This window comes from Diadema antillarum, unplaced genomic scaffold (genome assembly GCF_040938485.1).
Source record: "Diadema antillarum isolate AM-2024a unplaced genomic scaffold, OU_Dant_1.0 seq00001105_RagTag, whole genome shotgun sequence".
Lineage (NCBI taxonomy): Eukaryota > Metazoa > Echinodermata > Echinoidea > Diadematoida > Diadematidae > Diadema > Diadema antillarum.
The window spans coordinates 1,623,066-1,640,667 of record NW_027271921.1 but is presented as its reverse complement, the minus strand read 5'-3'; the positions used below and the strand labels follow the sequence as shown (position 1 = coordinate 1,640,667).

Here is a 17,602-nt window from a genome sequence, read left to right as displayed (position 1 = left end):
TTTAAAAAGTATACAAGGCCAAGGGGGGGGGGGGGGCAATTTACTGGTATGTGATACTATGTAATTCAGGATCATCCCCAACCCTTTTTGCTTGTAACATGACTTCTCATCATCAAAACAAATCATGAATTGAAGTCAATATAATCATCATCAGCTAAAGAAAGATCCAAACAAACCAAACAAAAAAAAAACAGAAGCCTACCTACAAACAACATTTCTTTCAGTAGTGCTTTGCAGTTAGGTTTCCTCAAATAACTTAAAAAACAAACAAACATACTGCCATCCCTGTACAACTCCATTACCTGGAACATCGAGCACAAAACTGCAAAATTGTTTAACCAGCCTATGACCCAACACAATAAGCCGTATGCACGAGCATGATTTCTGATTATTAATAGTTTCTAAGGGATGCTACAAGGTCCAGATTGAGAACTTGTGATCTCAGCTCATAGATGATATGCATGCAGTGTGTGTTCGTTTGCAGTCTGCAAGGGAAATTAGTGAAAGAAAAGAAAAGTCATTGGTGTCAGTGCTGTTAATAGTTGACAACTCATCATAACGCACGCTCACATTATGTTTGAAACAAAATTATATATTAAAGGTTTATGTTTGTATACATGAATAAATGTGTAGGATTTTAGTGTTTGTACTCTGAGAGTATATACCGAAATGTCAGACTATAGATTACTAAATTTCATGAAATTTTTCTTGGATTACTGCTGCGTGTGTGTGTGTGTGTGTGTGTGTGTGTGTGTGTGTGTGCATTCAAATATTCATATATTTACCGACACAAACTTCCTTTACTTCCGCAACATACTGGAAGGCTAAAGCAAATTTATCTAAAAAGGGCAATAATTGACTTCTGAACATCTAAATTCCATCAAATTGCATCTTTGTCTCTCCTATCATAATGTGGAAAATAATAGGATTAGATAGGAACTCTCCTGAGAGGGGCTATAATATCGGAGCACAACATTTGGAATTGACCATTCCGCCATGATATCCATCCACAGTGTCTTGACAAGAGATGGGCAGTTTTCGGATTAGCACTCGTTATGCATTTGATATAGGTCTATAGGTAATAGAGTCATTTGTCGTTCGGAAAGGAAAGATGCTCGCAGTTATTGGAAATTCAGAAGCTTTGAGGAGGAACAAGGGAATAATGGACAGTTTTATCTTATCTCCAGGAGTCATTATCGTCCATGTGATTCATTTCGTCATGAGGAGAGGGGTGTTTGCTAAGAGGGGGAAAGGATTTGACATTTTGATTCTTTGCATTTGATGATTCATAGAGGTATGGATATTATGGATAGAAATATGGGTATTTACGGATAGAAATATGGATATTTACGGATAGAAATGGATAGTTATGAGGGGCATTTTGCCACCATTATGGCCTGAGCACTGCAGGTTGTTTGAGGTAATAACATGCATGAAAATGAGACTCTTGAATTCGTGACTCACTAACCCTAAAACAATGGCATGAAGTGAGATGGTGGGATAACATGTAAACCTGAGTTATATACTCTAGTCACCTTTAGTGTCTTTAATTTTGCCCATTTGTCTCCTCAGTTTCTTCCATTCCTTATTAATATGCCGATTCTTTTTGGTAGATAAAGAATCCTACTGTGGTCATCAAAGACCTCCCCCTACATTTGTTTTTGCTGTGAAGTATTCATCCGGCAAAAGTTAGTTCATTGTTCGATGTATATTAATACAGCTCGTATTACAGTCTTGCCAGTAGTCTAGTCTGAAACCCAACCCACTTTTTCTTTTCTGTGAAGTTTATTTAGATGCTTTAGCCTCTATGAAATGTGATTTTGTGTTAATGATGACAAAAATGTGAACATAGTGTTGATCAATGTTGTAAAACCAAAAACATTTGTAACATGATTCTCTCGTGAATCGGAGTGTATGGCCTTTTTCACGGCACGAAACTTCCACGAATCGTCACTGGCATTCAGTGCGTTGTGTAGACAAACGTTTTTGTGAATCTTGGCGCCTCGTGAAATTTGTGAAAGTAACTTGTACGCAAAAATGTCTGGTTTTACAGCATTGCATGCAAAGTGATGATAAAGAGTCGGTAGGAGCAGTTTATAAATGATGTGATGCTGAGATTCATGCGACAGATGGCAGCATTTAATTGCCTTCAGTTTTCCCTCTCTATGAATCGAGAAATTCATGAGAAGGGATGTGCAGGTCTAGTGACAGTGGAATGATGCAATACAGACCATAGTTTCTGTATCGACACCGAAAAACATCGACGCAGATAGCTGAAAAATGTGATGACATGAAAATGGATAGTATTCCAGCAGGTCTTGGATGAGCTTTCCCACTCCCCACCCCCCCCCCCTCCCCCTTGCATCATCTTCTAATAGTGATGGTGACCTTTTGCCAAGTTTATGTAAACCGCTTTTTTCCGGCTATGATGAACACTCCTCTTCGGGTGGTTTAACCTGGTGAAGAGACAAGTTTCTCATGCCTGCGTTGGTTGTGAGTACAAAATGTAGCATCATCATCATGGGATCAATTGACTTATTCTGTCATTTCTTTCCAAAGGATGTAAGTATCAAGATGCTACATCAAGTTAGATAATCCATCCAACAAAGTTGTATAATTCAGGGTCTTAAATAAGCATTCATAGCACTGTGCATCATATGCTGTGATTAAAGTAGTGATTACCATGGCAACAGATTTGATTCTTTTTCTTGTTCTTTTTTTACTGCCAAGCCTGTACTGTTGACCCACAGTAAGAATCCATAAAACATGCATTGCCCAATGCCTCCACTGGCAGATGCTACAGAGACAGCCTACTTTACTGCACAGGCACAGTGGTGATGGCGCCGTCTGTCCCGCTGTGTGAACTCTGACCTTCTTGGAAGACATTGAGCGTGAAATGCAAGCCGCTCTGCTGCCCTCGTGTGGTGCATGCCGCCTCTCCAGACCCCCAGGCCATCTAAAATATTAGCTCCACTCTTAGCCCCAGTGCGTGTGGCTGATTAGGAGTGCATAACCAAGGATATATGCACACACACATACACACACACACACACACCCTCTTATATACACACGCACATCGGCACATATGCACATACACTCGGCAGATGCACCTAGTTTCACACACACACACACACACACATATGTGTACACATAAAAAAAACACACCCACACAGGGCTAAGACAAATCAAAGGGGTTAAGTTGCTTAACAACAACAACAACAAAACACCTAACACCATGTATAAAGACAAAGTTTTACTTCTACATTGCACTCCTGTTCGCCAACACATAGGTATAGATAGTGCATATGAGAATAGAATCAAAAGTAAAATTCAAACAGTAGGTAAACATTCTTTACATGTTCTTGAATCCATTATATGGGTGCTGTTTGCCTTAGTTTATGCTACAATAAAAGGGAATTGTGAGCATCACACATAGATTGTACGTCATATCTGTGTTTGCAGCGGAAGATAATCGTATTCCTTCAAAACTCTTTATACATTAGTCATCACCTGTGTATGTGTGTGTGTGTGTGTTTTATGGGGGATTTGTTTGCCATACTTGTAAAAACAAAACAGAAATATTCTCGGGAGGTGATTCATCACTTTCAGCTGAAAGCCCTGCAGGGTCCAGACAATGGTGGCATAAAATTTTTGAATCTGTAACTAAACCCAAATATTCCCGTCTGGACTTTGGTGAGTGCCAATGATGTGAGGAAATAAGTTCATATCTCATGCTGATAAATGTATCAGCGATTTTTCTGGCGCCGCTGCAACAACACTGTTGCTTTGCCTGCAGCTCTGTACAGAATACGCACACAAAGAGAATTCCCTTCTGAAGACCGGTGGAAAGAAATGTTTAAACCTCATGAATGTAGGCTACACACCAAAAAAAAAAAAAGGGGGGGGGGAGAACAACTCAAGTGTGAGAGCATCATTGCGACAATGTTTGTTTCTTGCCTGCAGTCATGATGCACGGGGTATAATATGAGTTCAATCCAGAGTCTGCTTTCTCAAGAGAGATAGATGGATAGATAGATAGAGATAGATAGATAGATAGAGAGAGAGATAGATAGAAAGAGATAGATAGATATAGAGAGATAGATACATAGATAGAAATAGATAGATAACAATGTAGATAGATAGATAGAAAGAGATAGATACATAGATAGATAGAGATAGATAGATAACTATGTAGATAGATAGATAGAAAGAGATAGATAGAGAGATAGATACATCGATAGAGAGAGATAGATACATAGAGAGAGATAGATATATAGTAGAGAGGGAGGGAGATATTGACCATGATGGAACTTTTAAACAAAAAGAGCAATCTGAAGATTACAGAAATACTTCTTGCTTCCTACATTTATGTGAATTCATGTGATTGTCTTTCTCTTCCTTCTCTCTTTGTAGCTATATATGCCTATATAGCGTATAAACATTCATATACATGGTGTATATATTATATATTGTATATATGTATCTGGAATGAAAGGTTTAGATTTCAATGAAAAAACATGATTTATTTGTAATATGCTTGCCTGAATGAGCAATGACACATTTGTCAGATAAATCTCTTATAGGTATTACAGGTATATTTGATAAACTACCTCCCCCTTAAAAAAAAAACCAACACAAATAAACAAACAAAAACAAAACAAATATATCAAAAACACCCCAAATGATAATCTGTATAGTTGCATAACAGAATTTTGTCGAAACTAAAAATATTTGGAATACAGACTGCCGAAAGTACTGGCAAATATTTACTCAGTGATGTACCCTTTGACATATGAAATTTATTTCTCACTGTCCACACACAGTTTGCTGCACTTAATCTCATATTTAGGAATTGTGTGTTATTTTGGCAAAATACAAATGGGTCACATGGGTGAAATTTAGGTCAAATTTTGCCTGAAGAAGGAAGCGACAAAATAAGAAATTGCATCGTGGAGCAATAATATTCCTGGCTGCTGCTACAGTAGCATCTTCTGCCACCTCGTTGCATCGAACGGCATACCCTGCGCACACAGACCCCACCGCAAGCTTGCGTGAGTGACATTAATTATTCTCAATACCTCAACCCCGGGCCTGTGAATGAGCACACCATGCGAAAAACACAGGACACCCTCTCGGTAGACTTCTGTGACAGTTGTTAAGTCAAAAACCTCATGCGGTGGTGAGAATTCTCTCTGCCATTATGTGCCTGGCAGTGGAGGGAGGGGGGGGGGGGGATATTTACAGGAGGCTGGTTTCCACTCTAGCGTGCATTATCACTGAGCATGCATAAACAACACAGAGACTTGGAAAATAATCACAGCATATGAGTTGCTCGTTATGGCCATATCATCAAGTGATGGTCGCCCACTGATACGCTGGGCACTGCCTGTGATGTGAAAATAAACCTGTGCAGCTGTGCATTTCAAATCTCGGTGTAGTGGTGGGGCTCTACCATGCTAGAATTGTGTCACCAGGTTTTTTATTTTTGTTGAAGCAAAGCTGTTTCCATCATTAACATCTTCAAAGTCCCATGTTTATTTTGCTAAAAACTTTAAAAAGACAATTCAACAAAGGAACCGAGGATGTAGTATAGTGATCAAGTATAATGTTTCATTAAAAAAAAAACAACAACAACACAAGTATTGCATATTAGAATTATAATCTTTGCTGATACCTTGAAGAATTAGTTCTGATAATCATGACTGAATGCATGTAGCTTATGTTTACTGAGGCCTGGGCTGAAATAACATTTGTGATTTCAGATAATATAGTGGGAGGGAGAGAATAATTGGCTTGTTTAGAAAATCAGTGAAGAATTGCCAGTCGTGATATTGGTGGGAGACACAGAAAAAGTGGCTTGTTGTAATCATGAGTAATAGCAAACAGCATTTTCAATCCAGATGCCCAATGTATATTACACATCCAAAAGTCCTAAAGAGCTTTTTATTTTATTTTTTTATGTATTCATTCTCCACTCATGGGATGGATTGCCCTGGTCAGCTAAAAGCTGGTTTTCACAGGGGTCCAACCAAAATACAAAACATGCCATCAGTACAAACAACAAATCAATCAATAATGTACAACTGAAATTACATAAAAAGCCAGAATGGCATGAGCTATACAATTTAACTAAGGAAAAAAAACCTACATACTAAGGAATTAGAAACAATATAATCAACATTAAAAATCGGGGAATGGGGGTGGGGGAGGGGTGAGAAAAATCGTTCTCGTACAATCTCAAATAATCTACTAATTGCGTTGACTCATTATCCTGCGAAAATAGGTATGTCGGGGTCTTATTTTATATTTGAATCTTTTTGACAGCTGTTGTCAACTTTCATGCAGAAGTTCAAATGTTGGTCATCTCTTTTTCAGGCGCTACATGGCTTTAGATAAACATTGAACAAATAAATTCAATGGAAATTTGTCAAGCAGGGGGAACAATAGATTACTCCTCTATAGTGAGAGTGCTATATATGATATTACTTGCAACATGAGAAATAACTCCCCAGTCTTGCCCTTCTTCAAACATTTTTAGCCCATCTGCCCAATCATAGCCCCTCATAGAAACAGTCAAGGTTTTAGACTACCATATACAATGTATACCTCTCCCTCGTTTTCCCCCTCCCCATCATGTACCAATTGCCCAGGCACAAATGCACTGCCGATGTGCACACGCACAAGTGTGGATTAGACGCGCTGGAAACATACAGCTATTTGACCTTTTGGGGAGCGTGAACAGCTAGCTCGCTCTCTCCCTTCCTTTCTCTCATCATGACCTGTGAGCAGACAGCATGTATTCTGTCTCTCTTACTCTGTGTCTTCCCATCTCTCTCCCTGTCCTGGTAATTAAACCGCCCAAACGGCAGAGTTAGACATGGCCATGTTAGACATGGCCATAAGGAGGGTACAAAATATTGGCCTTTGCTGGTAGGCCATGAAACCGGCCCCCTGGGCTGTCACTTGTAATTGTACACATCAAAACTTCCCTCTCTCCCTCCCTCATTTGCTCTATCTCTCTCTCCCTCTTTTATCTCTGTTTTTTTTTTCCATAGAACCTTTGTTCAGAGAACGTGATTCTGAATTTCAGTCGGCTCTGTACAAAGCATGTGCAAATTTCAGATGTTTATTCATTTCCACTGGTATGTGTTAAATGCTTTAAATTCCTACCATTCCTTCAAGGTCATTGTGTATCAGTTGAAGCATTGTTGTAGTTTTCTAGATTGTAAATATGATGCATCATGCGTTACCCCGGGTACTGTAGTACCCCGGGGTACCACGTTGTGTAGCGCCACCTCATGTCCACTTGAGGACAGCCGCAGAGAAATGCATGCACTGTGTGTGCGCGTACATAGTCATTCCCATGCCACTGCATGTCATACTATGGATGCATGGCACGCTGTGCTAGCAATAGCGTGTGCTTCAGTGCAGTGCAGTGTAGTGGCTAGCGCTCGCTAGCTCCAGCACCAAAATAATTTCCACTTTTTGGCAACCCAGGGTACAACCTCTTTAAAAGAATAAATAATTCAATGAAATGGCTGATTTTTATTTGGTACCCCGGGATACCATTTATGTGATCATATGCTACTGGAATAGGGTAAGGGTTTTTTTATCGTTACTTTTTTTTTTTTTTTCATTTTAGTCAGATACTCAAAGATGAAGTACGAATGAAATATTCATAACAAAGTGATTCAGCCTCGTATAAATGTCTTTTGAAAGTATGAGGGAAGATCTGGTTATCTGTTTCAATCTCTTGGAATAAGATACAGATAGGGGTTATCAAGATCATATGAAAGAAACATACCATTCACATGCATTCTGCTTCTTTGCATCAATTACAGTGACTCTTTTTTTGTGATACCCAGTATGGTCCAAGATTCACAAAGATCCCGATTCGTTCTGTTGAAGCAAATATGAATTCCTGCAAAAGTTTATCTCTGAATGCTGAAAAATGTGGCACTCTTTAGCAGGAGCGGATAAAACTTTATTATTTTTTTTAAACAACAGAATGTGCAATGTAATGATTGAAATTGGACATGCACTGAAGTGATACCCAACAAAGACTACAACCAGCTGATTAGCAGGATGATTAGTGACAAATGCAAATGAGATCATAGTTTGTAGTTAAGATACAACTAAATGCATCATTTACTGTCACATCCCACTTGGAGTTATACGTTAAGAGTTAACTGCAATGATGAAAATATTGGAAAATTAGTGCCACAGGTTTGTAATCGTCTAATTAATTTGATTTCCAATCCGCTCATTATAGCCTGTTATGAGTTTCTCATCTAATCAATCGACCAATGAGATCTCTGAGGATTCCTATAGTCCTTGTCTAAGGGGAGATGTGGGGGGGGGGGGGGGGGGGGGGGGGGGGGTAATGAAAAGTTGGTAGGCCAGTTCATCTAGCAGCTATCCTACCGCAAAATGGTTCACAATCACATTGTTCAAATAATTTAATTGGCTTAGCCAAAAAGGTTCCAGAATATGAGCTCTGCATCCTGGATAATGAACAGATTCATCACATTTCAGTGGAATTGATTCAATCAATTTGCCGCGGTATGAACGTCATCTTGGCGGGCATGACTTGGAAGATATTGTCGAGTGAACTTGAAGGCCAGAGAGCCGGTGGTGATGAAACATTAACAAGTTCCTGCCGTAGAACAATTTGGCGGAGACATGGGACCTGACAGCCGTGTGAAAGGCACATGGCGCGTGCCTCGTGCAGTTCGCACCTCACTAAATACTGTCCAGCACTACACACTTCTCCTGATGTATGCAGGACTGACTCTTGTGCTCCTGGACAGCTAATGGAGTTAGTCTCAGAGTCAAGAGTCTCAGGATGCTGTTCGCTTTTCAGCTCCAGTCGGGACCTCTTCTCTCGGACCACTTTCGTTGATGTGAAAGCTGTTCTCCTACCCTATTTCTTAAGATGTCATGTGAGGATTCCCAACAGAAATTTTGCCCTTATCAGCTCAAAGTGGACCACTCTTGGTAGTGAACCTGTCCCAACATAAGGCTCGGGATCATAATGTTTCAATTTTCTTCCGAGAAATGATGTCGGGACTCATCTTGGTGGGAACAAAGAAGATTTCCAGGACTGAGAAGGTTGGGAAAGTTTCAGACAATTTCTTTGGTTTCTCTTTGCCAAACCTGCTCATTAATTTGAGCTAAGATTTGAAACACATTAACAATATAACACATGAGCAGAAAATCAGGTTATGCCTGTGCTAGATACTCTTATTTTGAAGTGCGGTACTACACTGGCAATAAGTGGAGTGTGGCAGTATCACTCATTCTGAGTGCCTCATATATGCTGAAAATGTTTCTATGAGTTAGTTGAATTGCAGCCAAACAGAGAGTGGATTACTGCTGGACCTACATAATCCTGAGAGGTAGATTATTCAAGCTAGCTTCTTATCTTACTTTGTCAAAGATGTAGGAGACAGCTAATGTTTGATGATTCGAGGAGTATTTGTGAGTGTCACACTCTTATCTATTCTGTGAGGCCATGAGCCACGAAGTTCTGACGTTCACAAGTTCACAGCAATAACGTCAGGACCTGTACAAGTGCATCATGTGCTGTTTCATCGATGTTCGATACTGTGGCTCGATAGATCAATGTAATATGTGCAGATGCTGAGCAGTGAACTTGTCTCTGGGCAATAGCCAGAGAAATGATTTGTAAGTGTGGCAGTGAAGCTATCACTACAAGCTATTCACATGATCATTGTCAAACCATTGTCTAGATGGCAGAGAACTGAAAGGATACAGTTTTCCCCAAACCTTTTGACCACATTACTGAGATCCTTGTCTGCGTTTGGCGACTGATGTACTTTGTAATCAGAGTGATGAAGTTAGCAGCGTAATTTGCCCTGTTGCGTCAGCGTGGCAAGACACTCGATACTGTAAAATTTCCTTGACTGACAGCATAGCATGTCGAATATGCAGTGGGATTTCTAGCATGTGATTTTACAGCCCCATCCTGGACTTCAAAAATTGTTTCAAGCTCCAACGAGCAGGTTCACTGGAAATGGCATTCTTGAGGGTTGATAAAACGATTTAATATGGACATGACCCGGAATGAATCGTAAACATGTGGCTGTCAAAAGGGCGATGTACTTTTCTGGAAAGTCGGGGACCATGCAGATAATCCTTGGCCGGGGCAAAGTTGGAATCGGTCACGTAAGAGGCATTCCTCGCAAGCTCCGTGCTGCTGGAAGATGCGGGGTATTTCACGGCCTGGTAGGTTTCATGCATTTTGCACTCAATCGTGGTTAAGGTGCAAATTTATTGTCAACCTCAGAAAGCGTCAATGTGGAACAGGCTAGCCTGTGATGTGTATATGTGTGCGAAATACAAAAAAAAAAACAAAACCAAAAACTGCATACACTCATAGACACATGTTCAGATTATGCAGTCACTGGAATGCCTATCTCCTTTAAATGCAGGTTGCTCCGTCATTCAAAAGAGAACTTTGATAGCGAGAAATTCAAATGCAAATGTCTAAATGCTCCCTTGGGAAGTTTTTTTTTTTTATGAGCAATGCCTAATCATGCTGAAATTCACAGAAAACCTCAGCGTAGCACATAAAAATGTATATATGTTTGTTTGTTTCTTTTTTTATTAAGAGCAATGCTTACATTCGAGAGGCTACCATGGCTAAACGAGACCATTATTATTAATACAAATCAAGTACTAAAGGTTAATAGATACTAAGGAGCAGGTGACACAGAAGTGCATGTATGTCACCAGGGCCCCGTTTTATCAAAAGATAAAATCGATTTTAAATTTCCTTACCACACAGGCTGCCATAGACTTACAGTAGAAATCAACTATATAATCAATTTTAACTCTTCATAAAACAGGGCCCAGATATTTGTCATGTACCTCCAATACTCCAAACCCTTCGATATACTATATCAGGATAATATGCAAAGAATCTATGAAAGTTAGCCGCATCATACATACTTGTATGGAGAATCCTCCAAATTACCCTTCAGTTCAACTCTTGTGCGTCAGAAGCCCCGTGCTAGTTTACAATTTCATAAACATCCCACTCTTGTTACATTTTAATTTTTTCACTCCGAAGGGTTTACATGCATGTCATGTTGTCTGCTACATGGGACATGCCATCCGAGTGCTGTTTGTTATGGGTAGCCTCAAGCCCATATGGGCTGATATGATAGTCCCATGGTACTGCAGTCAAAGTGAAAAGGCTACATGGAGCGAGATTGTTCTGAAATGTTGGACACTACCTACCTGCTGTTGCGCAGCTTAGCTCTGATCCACTCGGATCACGAACCTCTCCCTTTTCCGGGAATCGCAGCCATGCATGGAAGAGCTGCTAAATATACACCCCGGTAGCAGTATCGGTTTGTTTGCTCCGCACAGAGTGGTCAAACACAGTCTCTGCAGAGCTCGCCATTACAGCACGGACTGACGGAAATTGAATATGCTATTTGCAGTTTTATGCTGCTCATGCATTTGGGATTAGAACTATATTTTTATGTATGCCACATGCTGTTTGCTTTGCTCAGAAATTCTGAATGAGCATATCTTTTGGGGCTTTTTCTGCCTCTTTGGAGTGGGTTAACCACTTGGAAAGGGGAAGTTTCCCCATTTATACATCATGTGGATTGAGTGAATGCAGCAATAAAATGTGACCCTGCATCACAAAACCAACAAAAAGTCGCCAGGCATGGATTTTTAGTTAAAGGCAGATTCTGAAGGAGCAAAAAATGATGTATTTTTATAACTCAATTCAATCTTCCTATCTATGAACAAATTGAACGCGCATTATACATTTTTTTTTTTTGGTGTTTATGTACATAATATGTGTACGTTATCCATACTGGACGTCCCAGTCAAGCTTTTCATAGCTTATGACGATCCAGACAAAATGTGTAATATGTTTCATGAACAAACTATGTGCATATTTGTGAATAATGTATGTATATGTATTGTGAATAAATCAAATCAAATCAAATCAAATCAAATCAAATCAAGTGGACTCTTCCAACCTATCTAAATATAGCTGTGAGATGAATGGGACGAAAAACAGAATGTAAACTGCCAGAGCAACAACAACGAAGAGATTATCAGATTAAGCTGAAATTGAGCATGCTCTATCAACACATTCTGTCCATGATAAATGCCAACTTTCAAAATAGAAGTATTATCCTTTCAAGAGTTATCAGAGAGTTATAAGTGAAGAGTGTGCAAAGGATTTCAAGATTAACACGATTGTACATTGTACAGTTTTATGCATCACCTTTAAATGTGAACAGAAGAAATAAGAGACTTGATGTGAGAATCATTTCGTAGGGGTCACCTGACTTCTGGAATTGTCATATGACAAACACACACACACACACACACACACACACACACACACACACGTGGGCGCGCGCGTGCTCTTAGGTGGCATAGAAGTTTTGGGGCTGGCTTCAGACCGTAATGGCTTGGTCAAGAGTGAGGGGGTGGCTCACTCGGCATGACTTCCTTACTCCTCCGGTCATTAGATTAGGAGCGATGTGCCCGCACTGAACACCCTCTGCAGTTGATGCATTGGTATTTACACAAGAACTCCGCATCTCCAGCGGCGGTAGGCACCGTTTATAAACAGGTCCAGGGCGCTGCGGAGTCGTGGATGGCGAAAATATTGCGTGGCACAGAGAGAAAATGGATTCGTCTGTAAACCCGAAGTTGCTTTCAGAATGGCAAATGTTACTTTTTATGTCCACCGGCATTTATTGACTATTCCTGAGATGAAGACATCCATGCCAAAATCAGAATTTGGGGCAAGACAGGTTATGATTTTTTTTTCTTCAAACATATACTGGGAGCAGCTTCTATTCGAATGTACAGAAATTTGATGATATGAAAAGCAATTGCAAGAAATTGAAAAATAGGTGTGATAAGGAGTAAAGATAGTATTTGATAACGTTTTATGAAGTACATTATTGTTTTATGCCATTGTGCTTAAAAGTGGTTCTTTGCAAAGTACAGTACTTGCAGATTCTTCACTTGTTTCCTGTTTAAAAAACAAATTCAACTTCATAGTTACAACTGGTAAGAAAGCGACAATATGCTCCTCGTTAATATAATTGACCGATGATCTGTATGTTCAAATGAATCATTTCATTGGTGTTTAAAAATGCCACTGGAAGGCAATTGTTTGTCTAGTCCTATGAAGAGAAGCTGAAGCGTAAGATTTCTTTACAACAGCAGCAGAGAACGAGTTACTGTGGAGAATGCCTTAGAGTGTAGAACAAGGAATGGCAGATGCATGCTTGAAGAAGTGCAGTCCATGTGTTCACCAGTTGATTAAATGCCCATGTGGAGGTTTGCGTGCTGAATGCAGCAGGATTTGATTCGATAGAAAAGGTGCGGCAACTGTATGCTAAGCTTTATCAGGCAAAACGGTATTGTCGATAAATTTTCAGGACTCGTCGAAGGGCATTGCTTGCGTTTGTTCTGTAATTTAGGGAATCTGTCGTGCTTATGGGCAATGGCAGGCAATTAACAGATCAATCTTGCTTCACCCCCCCCCCCCTCCCTGCCTACAATTGCTGAGCATCTAGTTTGCTTTGCTCATCAAACTGCCCGTCCCAGCCCCACACTCCGGTGATGGAGTAATAAGGATAATGGCCGCTTTGTCAGATCGTGCAAGAAATCATGCGGCAGTGAAGAAGGCGTTTTCATCTTTATTTTCATCTTCTTCTCCCCCCTTGTCTTGCCTTGTTCCTTCTGCGGGGCAATCAAGTCGTCGATACTTTGCCGCTGGACACTAGCACCCGCAGCTTTGGGAGACCTGGGAATGATCGGTTAAATTGGCCACTCTGAACTGAGCTTGTGCATGCTGGGCCACGGCCGCAAACTGCTTCCTACTTTCATGTCGATTCTTTGAAACGCTGTTCTGATGTCACCATCATTGTGATGTCACAGATACATGTACATGCTTGGATCTCCATCAAATAGCACATAGAGATGAGAAGAAGATATGGAGGGAAGTGCTCTCTGGAATGCGAGAGTGGTGTGCAAATGGATGAAGTCACTCCTTAATGCCTGGTACTTGTGCATCAAAGTAATGTCTCCACAAGATGTATTCTCCAGTTTGATACAGAAAAAGAAAAAAACAACCAAAACACAGAAATAATGACTGCAAGATGTCACAAACGAGATATGAGACCCAGAGACGTTGTGACAAGTAGTGATAGTGAGCAGTGAATCTTGATCAGTAGATGCATTTTGTAAATGTCATAGTCTGTGGGCTTTTCTGTGAGCTACATACATGCCTCCTTGCAGCAGTTTTTATGTGGTGTGAACAGTGTGTATCGAAGTCATTACTTGTTACATGGAATATCTGTGGTCCTTCATGGGACAGGTTAATATACTCTTGAAACTTGAATCTGTGTAGCATTTGATACATTTAATTTACTTAACTGCAGGGCACACACTCAATATCCTGCATCAATACTGTAGCAAATGAGATTTTAGTGTCAAAAACAATGTAAGAATGTTGTAGTTATCCATTTCATGATGAGCATTCTCAGTGCTAGGATAATATTAGATATAAATATATTATTTCTGGCAAAGTGCACATACAACAGACCGTTTTCATAACACATCAAAATTTGTAAATGTATCTTTTCATATCCTATTAATGAACCATTTCTTTCATTTCATTCTTCCTTTTAAGTTTCTTAAGCAGGTATTCACTTCGCATTAATCAGATTTTGCTAAGTTGGGCGAGCCTCCGGCAAGCTCTGTGGTGGTTGGTCCTGTCTTGTCTGAACTAAGCATTCATTGAATTTGAATACAGCAATGCAATGCTCTATCGGCTATCTACAGTGGCATGTCAGGAATTTCATGAATGTGAAATCACATATTTTCCTCTCCTCTCCTCTTTTTGTTTTTGTTTTTCCTTGCATTTAAAAAAAAAGGAGGAGAAAAACCTGATGATGAATTGATGTTGCGTATTTTCCCCTGGCAGGGTGCAGAATAACACACTTGTCGCGTATGTTCTCTCAGGTAGCCATGCATTGTTAATGAAATATTCAGGCCCCCCCCCCCCTTCTCAAGCGATCTTCCTAAATGAATGAGGACACGATGTCGAGGAACGTGCATTCGCATGAGTCATGCTCCTTCTGAGTCAGAAAGAACTCAATCAATATGCCATCTTTTTTTTCTTTAAAAAAAAAAGGGAGGGAAGATAAATATAGGAGAATGTTAGAGTTGCTCCAACATCCCCCATGTGTTGGGTTTAGATAAGCAATTTGTGTCAAGATGTCGCTGCGCCATCGATCGGCAGCTCGATATTTTATGGACACCGTGCGGATACTGTGCATTTCTCTTTTTGAAAGGGGATTATCACCAGTAAAGGCTTCTCTTATCTACGTGTTGGGAAGAGCTTCTTTGCGCCCAGAGCCAGCCATGCAGGTGGAATTGCAAGAAAAAGCCCAATAGAAAGAGAAATAAATCCAGTGGAGCTCACATCGCAGCGCTCCCAGCAGGGAGCACGGTTTCAGAATTGGGTCTTCTTCTGTTGTGTCAGCAGTGCTTCAGCATGAAATATCCGCGGAGCGCGTTCGAGAACCATGATTGAAATCAGTCGTGGTGGGGAAGTGTTGGGAGGCAGCGGCTCACAGATCGGTGTCAGTTTGAGTGACGGGAATATTCATTGAATCAGAAACTAATTGTGAAACAGTATGACTCAACAACGTGTTACGGGCATGTTTGGCACATTTTAATTAATCAATAATGATGCTTAGTTTAACGACTAAATTATGAAAGAAATGACAGATTATGTGTTATGGTGGGATTATATTGATGATGGAATTACAGAAAAGTGTGGAATTCTTCATAAGGTTATCAGTCTAATGACATTCATATGACCTAATCAGAAAGGAATCATTGTCATTTCACACTTCTGAGGTTAATCAATATATGACAAACATATCTATAAAAAAAAATCAAATAGTTGCAACAGATGGCAGAGCATTCTGCAGAAATTAACATTAAATGTTAATTGCAGTAGCATGCTCTGCCATCTGTGTTCATGGTCATTGGCATCAGTGTACTATCTATCTGGCTTTGAATAGGTAAATTAGGTATTCATGTTGTTCTTTCCACTCTGAAAGCCAAATATTTCGTTGATTTGCTGTAAGTGGTGATCATCTGGCTAATTATTAAAAGGAATGAAATTCTGTTCATATTTGCGTGGAAGGAATGCAATAATTGTGTCCAATGTATGGCAGGAAACCTTTTAAAAACTTTAAAACTCTTTTAAGTTGGTACAATGATTGTGCTCAAACTGCATGATATAAAAGAACCAAGCAGGTGGTTTTTATTGGATCTAGCAGACACATGCATTGAATGAATGTATTATGTACCTGGGTATTTGATATGGATTAGTGCCTCATTTTATAGAAGACCCACAGTATGCTGCTAATCCAGTTTATCATAGATTATCCCACTAGCAAATTTTTCTGATCTGTTAAATTATCAAAACTGTATTGGCCATAATGCTGAAGTAGTACTTCAATATCTACAGTGGATAACCAACATGAACTGCGCATGTACTGTAGTCTCTTTTGTTCTCCTTTCCTTTTCTTTTCCTTTTTGTGTCACAACACCACCATACCTCATAGGCTGTGCAGGCAGAATTGAACCTGATTGGGTGACATTTTCACCGGCATTGTCGACATGGTTCTGATAGCCGGCGCTGGGGCACATCTCAGCGTGCCATTAAGGCCTAGTTCCTGATTGATTGGCTGGCCAATGAGATCAGAGCCCATTGGTTTGAATCCCCTTGGCAGAACTCATATGTTTGATTTTGTTGTTTGCCTCAGAATGTCATCTTCACTGGCAAATTGTTTGTTAGATTGCACGGGGGGAGCTGTTACAGTTTTGATTTGTGCATGGAGCAGAGTGGATAGGAAAAGTAGGTCTAAGGTTCCTGTTCCTATAGCATGTGAAAAGGGCTATGCAGGGCACAGTTGCGCAGGATTGAATTTTGAGAGTGATGTATAACATGATGGCTGATTGTGTATTAAAAACGTTAATTGGGTAAATTATTGCTCAGTTGGGCTACATTTCTGCTCGATTCATGCTCCATATGAAGTCATTATCTCCAAAAAGACATTCTCCAGAGCCTTATTTTATGGAGCATCTTTTTTTTAGCATACCAGAATGACTTTAGACAAAGTAGATGAATCTTCACAGTGCTCTCTTTCTCTGTCAGACTGAATTAGTTTTTGAATGCGAATTGGGTCTCCATTCGTGTACAAGTATGTTCACTTGAATATCCGTACTATGGCCCCATTCTCTCCCAGAAAATAACCAAACGAAAGAGCAAAAGATGTAGCTGACACTCTGTCTAACCCATTGCTTCTGAATCATGGCAAATTCTTTGTAGATTTGATGCATGGAACATCAAATTCTAGTGTGCAAAGGGTTAATGTGCAGCATTCTACATATAGCTCCACAGAGACCTGAGGAATGAATAATCTGGCCTGACTAGTATCTCTGTCCCAACCCTCCCTTGGTGAAATGTTTCATACTCATGTTCAGTGGTTAGATCTTTAATAGTGAA

At 40.0% G+C, this 17,602-nt stretch overlaps 1 protein-coding gene across 2 annotated transcripts in view; it reads left to right on the top strand.

Annotated features, from left to right (window-relative positions):
* Positions 1-17,602, top strand: part of LOC139743780 (plasma membrane calcium-transporting ATPase 4-like) — a 166,074-nt gene that overhangs the window by 32,671 nt on the left and 115,801 nt on the right. The window lies entirely within an intron of this gene.